This window comes from Cygnus atratus, chromosome Z, assembly GCF_013377495.2.
Source record: "Cygnus atratus isolate AKBS03 ecotype Queensland, Australia chromosome Z, CAtr_DNAZoo_HiC_assembly, whole genome shotgun sequence".
Taxonomy (NCBI): Eukaryota; Metazoa; Chordata; class Aves; order Anseriformes; family Anatidae; genus Cygnus; species Cygnus atratus.
In genome coordinates, this window is record NC_066396.1 from 51788588 (window position 1) to 51794962 (window position 6375).

Genomic DNA, 6375 nt, shown 5'->3' on the forward strand with positions numbered 1-6375 from the left:
AAGTTGGAGACAAAATGCCTGTTCACTTTGTTCTTCTGGCACAGCCTAGTAGTCTCAGTTTCAAAGTACTTTGTGAATCCAGGTCAACAAATGAGCACTGGCACTGAAACAAGTCCAGCACAGTGCAATAGCTTCAGGGTGTAGTCATGAAAACTGACTATATCACACACAAAATATTTTACCTATTCCTTGATAACAATGCACTTGGAGGAGGTTGTGGGTGGGAGAGGTACCGATGGGTCTCTGAAATATCCTTGGCCCACTCAGTCAATGTGGTTAAAGAAGGTTTTCCAGTCCCACAGCCCAGAAGAGATTGAAATGATCAGAGTCCTTTTTATCAGCCTTTCACAGAATCATTAAGGTTGGAAAAGACTTCCGAGACCATCTGGTCCAACCACCCCCTACCACCAGTATCACCCACTAAACCATGTCCCTAAGTACCACGTCCAACCTGTCCTTAAACACCCACAGGGACAGCGACTCCATAGCTGGAATAAATCTGTACTTATCTGCAGATGAGTCAGTTCAGAGAAGTCCTCAGCATGAGTCTGTAGCAAGGCTCAGTTTCATGCCCCTAGACTCCCACAAAAATGTCTTAAACAAGTGGCAACCCTCTCATAGCTTATGTGCACAACAGAATTACTAACTCATTTTAAACATGTAAATTCTCTCTTGGCATGGTTGCCATCTTGAAGTGAAAACGGAACTGATGGCCTCTTGCTTTGAAAGACATCACACTGACTCACGAACTACCGTAACATACTGTTTCTCCTCAATGAGATGAAATACAAGGCCATCTAGTGCTTCAACAAAATGCTGCTTGGTAAGGTCCCTCTATAGACAATGATCAAATGTCTAATCCATTCATTCCATGGGAGAGATGAGGTGGAAAGTCTGTTGCACAGAGCAGCTTGTCTCTGGTCAGCTCTTGCCTCCTAGATCTTTCTGGTCTTTGAAAGTAGTGACTGTAAGGGTAAAAAACACCCCATCCAGAGTAATTACAACAATGTCAGCTGAAAAACAAACAAACAAACAAACAAAAAAAAAACAATAAAAGGATACTGCAAAGACATTAATCTCTAGGCCTGAAGGAAATGAATTGCAATCACTGCTGATTTCGGTAAATGTGTTTATATGGAGAAATTGTCACCTTTTTGTATTATTTTGTATTGTTTTCTTTTTCTCCAAAGTGTCTTCTCTCAATTTTTATTTTCTTTCATATGTGTCCACCTCTAAACAAAGCTGATTCTTTTCCTGATATGTCCCTTTTTTTCTTCTTATACCTCAGGCTAATGAGAATTTCATTTACTGTTTTCTTGACTTCTCCTGTGCAATAATTAGTGGTATCATAAAGAGTTATTATATTGCTTACTCCTGCCTCTTCTCAGCTTCTTAAAGACACACCCTAAATTATGCAGTGTCTTCTCAGAGGTGAGGATACTATCTCCACCGCCATAGATTTCAGATCCTATATCCTTATTCTTGGCACTCTCCATATTTTAAACCACAGCCTCTATGTGGATCATTCCCAGCTTAACCACACTGATTGCTCTTTTCTCTCCAATCTCAAAATATGTCTCAGAACATTTCCTGAATATTTTGCCGTCATGTAAAATGCAGCCTCTCCAAAACCACCATTGACAATCCCCTATCTTTCCAGAACATAAGAATTATCCAACCTCTAGTTCGATGGCTGTCTTACAAACCCCCCCATTTCCTTATTGTTTCATTGCATTTTCCCCAGTGGGCAAAAAGGATAGATCAGCATCTGTTAGGATTTAACTATTTGCCTCTGCATAGTGTTCCTGAAAGAAGCTAAGAACAAGGGAATCCCAGACTGCATATGGCTTTTGTGTCTTCCATGAACTTGTTCTGTTGGCCTTTGACACAACTGTGACTTAGAGCTGCAGCATAGACAGCCCAAGGATAACACAGATAAAACACATACCACTGTGCGCCTCTCCCAGCCACTAATTTTTCTGGGTGCTTGTGACACTTCACTACAGATGAACTCTCAGCCTGTCAGATTTATGGCTGTCTATCTGGGCTGCACAGGATGCTGAAGTGTTTTGGCAGCACTGTGAAACTCATTCTTGACTTGTTTCTTTTTCTTTCTTTTCCATTTTTCCCTTTATTGGCTACATTTTCAAATGATTCCTTTTAGCTGGACTGTTCCTCTTGGTGGATCTAGAGCTTCTGCAACACTTTCATGTCTACCCAACTAGTCGTGGTTGCAGAACGTGACTTACTATTACAGAGTCTAACATATCTGGACTTGCTGCATACATTTCAGTGTATGATGATGTATTCTGTATTCTTCTGCTCCATGTGTGGAGGCTAAATATTCAATTCTTGCCATCTGTTCAAAAGCACTTGTAAGTTCAAAGCCCCAGGAAAAATCAAACATCCCCCCAAGAGAAGTAAAGTACATGTAAACCTATGGAGAACAGACCATCCAACTAGCAAAGGGGGTGGAAAATGTATTTTCTGTAAGGCAGCTAAATAGGCTCCCTGTGCTGTAGTTGCAGTGAAGTTCTATAATTGGGCCTGCAGTTAATGAAATTCCTGTAGAAGACTGTCAGAAGATCTAATTTCACTGTTTACTGAATTATCAACATAATAGTGAATCCCGTATGCTAGCTCTTCATGCCTAAGAAAGAAAACTGAGAATCCAGAGAATAGGCTTCATCCATAGGAAGCTTTCTGCAACACAGAGGGGTTAGTTGCCATTATATCCACAGTTTATTGGGGCAAATATATCCCTGGTGAAACTCCTTTAAGTTATATGAAATAATCTTTCTCATCTCCAAATAGGGGGAATGCAGCAGGTTGGGGAAAATATCCAGTCATAAAAACAAGTGATGCTACGAAGGACTAGCGGATCACCCTGTTCAGTAGAAAACCTACCATGTGTACTGGGCCCACAGGTGGTCCTTGGTGCAAGGGGAGCAAGGAAAATAAAAATGTAGGCAGTAAGGGGGAGTCATAAAATAATGGTTCACATTTAATGAAAGACTGCTATAAAAACATCTTCATGGAATGCAGTAACTACAGGACTGGGGTTCATGCAAGCAGATTTGATCTAAACTCATGTTATATTTTATTTTAACATGCCCATCCACTCTGATATTTCAGCAAAACACATTTACATAAAGAAATCATACAATTATGATTCCCACTTGCTGTGTACCCATTGTACCTACGCCAGTGCAAAATGAATGTAAAAATGGCATGTCAGAATGGCAGTGTTTTCTTCTTACTTTGCAGAAGCAGCTGATAAAGAACCACTGGTCATGTAGGATGTGGAGCTTAAACCAAAGCATTTTACTTAGCAGCTTTGTTTATGTCATATTACAAGTGCACAAGTGTCTTGTGTGGTTTTGATTCTATTAACTGTGTGGCAAACTGAAAGTAATTGTGGAGAGGAAGTGAATATTTCATTTTGTAAAGGATTTTTGTTGGCTATCTAAATCCTAATGTAAGACTCCCCCCAAAATTTCATGCAAAATTTCTTGTTTAAATTTCATTTGAATTTTCACCCAAAAGGTATGAATTCTGAAATGTATTTCTGTTTTTCTTTTTGAAAAAGAAGAGAAAAAAAGTCTTTTTTTTTAAATTGCAGTTTTTTTATATAGTTGTCATGACCACATAAAGATAATATCTTCCTCAAAATACAAACGTTTAGAAGGTTGTGACCTTTATTTTATTGGAAGCTCATACTTGTGAACAAATATACCAAATAATGTTAGTTATACCATTCAAAAAATCTGTTTTAGAGGACAAGGCAATATGCAGAACACTCAAGCTTTTTCATTCAATGTACAGCCATCATTGATATCCTTAGCTATTACATCTTTTGTGGCCAGTAATAGTTAACCTAGGCAGAGATGATCCATGAACAAAGGACAGGCTAGCATGGGTAAGAAGTTGGCAGTGCCTTTGTCGCATGATGACTAGCTCCAAGGGCTGAAAATGCTGCATTGTGTCCCGAGGCTTCACTTATTCTGCTTTTGAAGGCTTGTGTTACACAGCACTGTGAGGCAAGACAAGTCTCCCATATGGACTCCAAATGTTTTAGGTTAGATCTAAAAGCACATTGTTCAATTACGATTTCAAATTAGTGATTGTCCAATAAGAAATGATGTAGCTCAGGCTTCTGAAGGATGGAAAAAGTGTACAGGAGTTTCACATCAGAAAACGTATTAATTAGGAAAGCAGATCTTCTCTACTACCATTAAAGCAGAAAGAAGCAATACCGTAGTTTTTGCGTGGAGGTATTAGGACCTCTGCCACCTGCTGCTATATATTTTAACCACTGAGCTTTTGCAACAGGGTATTTAATGTCAATCTGTCATGCCCTCTATCCTAGAGGACATCTGTAAACACCCTTTCAAGAATTCCGTGTAGAAATCAATGAGTATTTCCATAATTACTCAATTAAAACACTATTAAAATTGGATAGACTATCTTCAGCAAGTGGCTTAACTTTTAATGTTTAATTCCTATATGAAACTATATAATATATATCAGAGTAAAATTTTACCAAATTGTTAAACACTTGTAAGCCATCACTACTTACAGGTCAGTAGCTAATCATGTTCCTGTGGGTTTCATCCTTAGTATTTGTTAAGGGAAAATACAAGTGAGAATAAAGTCACATAGACAGAGAAACAAACACAATTATTATGTCCATTATTGCCTACCTTTGAGACAAGGAGGCTACAATGTCTACTTACAATTTTATTCCATATTGTGTTATATAATTATTTCCTTTCTTTAATCCAATCTCTATTGGCCATTCAACACTATCAAATGCTTTCCCCAAAGGTAATGATAATGAAAGTAACTGTTTTTAAACATTTATTGCATCAATAATTGCACAATATGCATCGATATTGCATCGATATTGAACGATATTGCATCAAACCTAAAGATCAATAGGAAAACCGAACTGTTTTGGGGGAGGAAGAAAGGAGGGCTGACCTTATAGCTGTGAGTAATATCCTAGACACTTCTAGTTTCTAGGAAGTTGGTCCATCTTTTGATATCAAAATATGATGAAGTCATTACACAGCAACTGTATAAACAAGCTATCAAACTACTTAATAGGAAATTAAATTCTAGAAGTATTCTGTCCTGCTCTACAAGTTTTGATTTCACTGCATTCAAACCCTCTCAGGGGCTGGAACACATGACAAAACATGTACAATGGAAAACTTAGAATTCTAATAAATACACATTAGTGTAAACTAATACGGTTATTTCCATTTCTCTATTTTTCCTTTCCACTTCATTACACTTGTTACATCAAATGCCATGAAAGCTGAGAACATCCAGTACAAACACTGGCCAAAGATGCCATTCAGCTTAGAGAAGAGGGGACTGGGGGGTGACCTCATTGCTGTCTACAACTTCTTCATGAGGAGGAGCAGAGAGGGAGGTGCTGATCTCTTTGGTGAATGGTGATAGAACATGAGGGAATAGCTTAAAACTGCAAAAGGGGAAGTTCAAACTGGATATTAGGAAAAGGTTCTTCACTGACAGGGCAATCAGGAACTGAAACATGCTCACCAGGGAAGTGGTCAAGGCCCCAAGCCTGCCAGAGCTCAAAAAGCATTTTGAAAATGCTTGTAGATAAATAAAGTCATAGGTCGCTATGTGTGGAGTCAGGAGTTGGACTCAATGACCTCCGCAAGGCACTTCCAACTCAAGGTATTCTATGATCCTAGGATACACAAATCCATCTGTCCCATCAAGAGAACCATAAAGGAGAACCAACGGACTAGTTCAGCAGGACACACCTGTTGCACAATGTCCTGGGTAAATATATATAAAGTGACAAACTAAGGGGCACACTTCCAGATACAGAATCTATTTGGTTGTTGTTGTTTGGTTTGGTTTGGTTTTGGCTCAGGTTACAGACTGCAAAGCATGAAGAAATGCTTTTCGTTTTTCATATTTCATTTTTTCCATATTGAAGTTGAACTTGCAGTTGACTTGCAGGCATATTTCCAAACACTCACACTTTTCTTCACCTGATTTAGACATCTGGTGAGATAAATACTCAGATTTAATCTCATAATTCCTTTTCCCGAGCAAATTTTTTAGTTACAGCTGCACCTTCTATAAAAAAGTGCTGGGCCCAAGTCTTTTGAACATTTTATCCTGTGTAGATCACCTAAATGTTGTGTCAAAATGAAGAATTATGAATGGAAAACTGATAATAGTTACTCACACCTCCCCCCAACTGCATCCCACCCCGACTCCAACCCCACTCCACACACCCTGCCCCCCCAAAAAAAAGAAAAAAAGAAAAGAAAAAAAGAAAAATAAAAAAAGAGAAAACTGTATTTTGTGCACAGGACTAATTCCTGA